Source organism: Eptatretus burgeri, chromosome 2 (assembly GCF_056783735.1).
Source record: "Eptatretus burgeri isolate ZD-2024b chromosome 2, Ebu_testis_v1, whole genome shotgun sequence".
NCBI lineage: Eukaryota > Metazoa > Chordata > Myxini > Myxiniformes > Myxinidae > Eptatretus > Eptatretus burgeri.
In genome coordinates, this window is record NC_140962.1 from 17588816 (window position 1) to 17591547 (window position 2732).

Genomic DNA, 2732 nt, shown 5'->3' on the forward strand with positions numbered 1-2732 from the left:
TCCGTGATGTTTTGTACACGCTGTTCGGTGAGCGCCCTGCACGAGTCCAGTACCGGTACCCACAAGCGGCGCAAGAACGGTGGCGATGCGACGGTTGCGAGGTGTGACGGTAAAGGTCGTGGCTGTTGTGGTGAAGCGGCGTTGTGGTGGGTGGTTGATGTTGTGATGACTGTTGAGACGTGGTTGGTGGTGGTAATAATGGCGGTTGGTCCAAAATAAAGATAGTAAAAGAAAAACGGCTATCCTGAAGAGTCGCAGCACGCATGAATGACATTTATTCCCTCCAGACAACGGGTTTGGGCCTAACTACACATATACTTACCGAGATATCTCACCTAAGGGACCTGAATGGTGGTTTGCGAATTTGGTCAACCACAACAATATATATATATATATATACATATATATATATATATATATATATACATATACATATATATATATATATATATATATATATATATATATATATATATATATATATATATATATATATATATATATATATTTATATATATATATATATATATATATATATATATATGTATATATATATATATATATATATATATATATATATATATATATATATATATATATATATATATATATATATATATATATATATATATATATATATATATATATATATATATATATATATATATATATATATATATATATATATATATATATATATATATATATATATATATATATATATATATATATATATATATATATATATATATATATATATATATATATATATATCACGATATCAAAAAGTTGGGGATGGAATAGGATGAAACCTGGTGGACTCGTTGGGTGTGTAACAAGGAAGAATTAATTCAATTTTGGTGAAGATCGGATCCGGATCCAATAATTTTTTTTGAGCGATTCTTCACCATTGAGACAGAACTAAACTGATATACAGCACGATATCTCAAAAAGTTGTGGCCAGATTCGGATGAAGGATACGAGAATTATTTGACTTTTAAAGTGATTCTTCACCATTGAGAGATAGGGCCAAAAACAATATGTATCCTGATATTTCGAAAATGTATTGGGCCCGATATGTTCTTGTGGATAAGGCATTACATGGTGGAGGTATGCTCTCTACCGAGTGTCCTCGTTTTATTCTGTTATGTCCTGATCCGCTTGGTGTGCCCGCTCGAACACGAGTCTTGACTATGTGTCCAAAAAAAGGAAAAAAAAATAGCGTTTTTATGTTTACTATTACTTTTCAACAACAATACTTTGTTTTTTCCAATAGAATGATACTTTTCAAAACATACTAACTGTGAATTTGATTTCTCATTCTATAGGAAAGTGGATTTCTCCACCTTGCTTATTTTGCTGAATGATGAAGTGAGTCAAAAACAGCTGAAAATGCAGATGCCAGAGCCACGGAACAGGCTACGACGACTTCTGTATTTTCATTGAACGCTTTATGAATCGTGCATTTTAAAATGAAATCTCAAATTTTACTTGTGACGTGATATGGTAATTGGATTTTAAATTCTTTCTTCGACTGTGACAGCAAAAGGAGGGAACATTTTGGGCTAGGATATCGTTTTTCACATTTTCTAAATGAGTTTGGAATTATTTTTGATTAACACAAAAGTAGTATCCTCTACATCATGACACTTTTTAAAAGACTTTTACTCGAACGTGTCATACTAACAAAGGATGCGATACAAATTGCAAGGCCATCCTGCTAATGTTTGTCTATCGGGTTTTCCATGTCTTCCTATCACTGTCGCAAATTTATTCGGTGAACAGTTCAAATCCCTTTGTTCAGTTTTTGTTACTTTTATTATCAGGTGTGTTCATGAAGTTGGTTTGTTTTGAACAAAAACAATAAAATGACTTCACTTGATGTATTGATGGAATACCTTCGAAGAGGACAACTTGCTTCAAGGGACATCTTCATCCTGCAGTGGACTGAAAGAGGCTGGTTTGATATTCAGGGTAAAGACAATAAATACAGAGTAACAAAACATGCCCCCGGTACATCCTATAATTTATACTACCGAGTGCAGGTAATGCTACTTACAGAGCTAACTCTGGGAAAGGGGTTTGAATAAGGGACCAAGACACAATTGTCGATTCTGAAAAGATATTATTGGATCTTTTAACAAGTTGAACCGAAATGCAAGCATGACAGTCAGCTGGATATCGACATCTGAAGGACAACATGCCCATAGACGTAGCATCCCTTCCTGCCACTGCACCATGATGGTAGCTTTTAGTGCATTTCCTCTGAGGATTGAATTGGTACTGCCGCACTGGTGGCTATGCAGCATAGCCGATGCTACCAATTTAATTGTCCTATTGTTTCCATGAAACAAAAATAAGCCGCTTAGTGAGCGCTCACCAAGCTGTTTGGTTATTCATTTCAAAACCAATAGCAGTTTGTAAGACCCGTTGCTTCACTGATGGGAATACCAATCTTTGCGTAATTGTGGGGACCGGCGATATATCGATATCATTTTTCATGTCGATATCCCGGTGTTGGAATTCTGAATATACCGGAACATCGAAAAAAATCGACATATCACCAATAAATTGAAGAAAAGTGTTTGCAATCTTTAAATGCCGTACATGGCTTAAAAAGCTTTGATGCACTTGGCGTCTGGGCTAAACATGGAACAGGAACGGTGGAACGTATGACGTCAAGACACACCAGGAAGGAAGAGCAGAGTGTTTTAACTTTTTAACCCTCAGCA

The 2732-nt window shown here is 34.9% G+C and overlaps 1 pseudogene across 1 annotated transcript in view; it reads left to right on the plus strand.

Moving 5' to 3' along the window:
- Positions 1-1516, plus strand: part of LOC147031499 (caspase-3-like) — a 47477-nt pseudogene extending 45961 nt beyond the window's left edge. Inside the window, exon 4 of the transcript XR_015050222.1 lies at positions 1329-1516. The product of XR_015050222.1 is annotated as a caspase-3-like (transcript). The remainder of the gene's footprint in view (positions 1-1328) is intronic.
- Positions 1517-2732: the final 1216 nt, after the last annotated feature.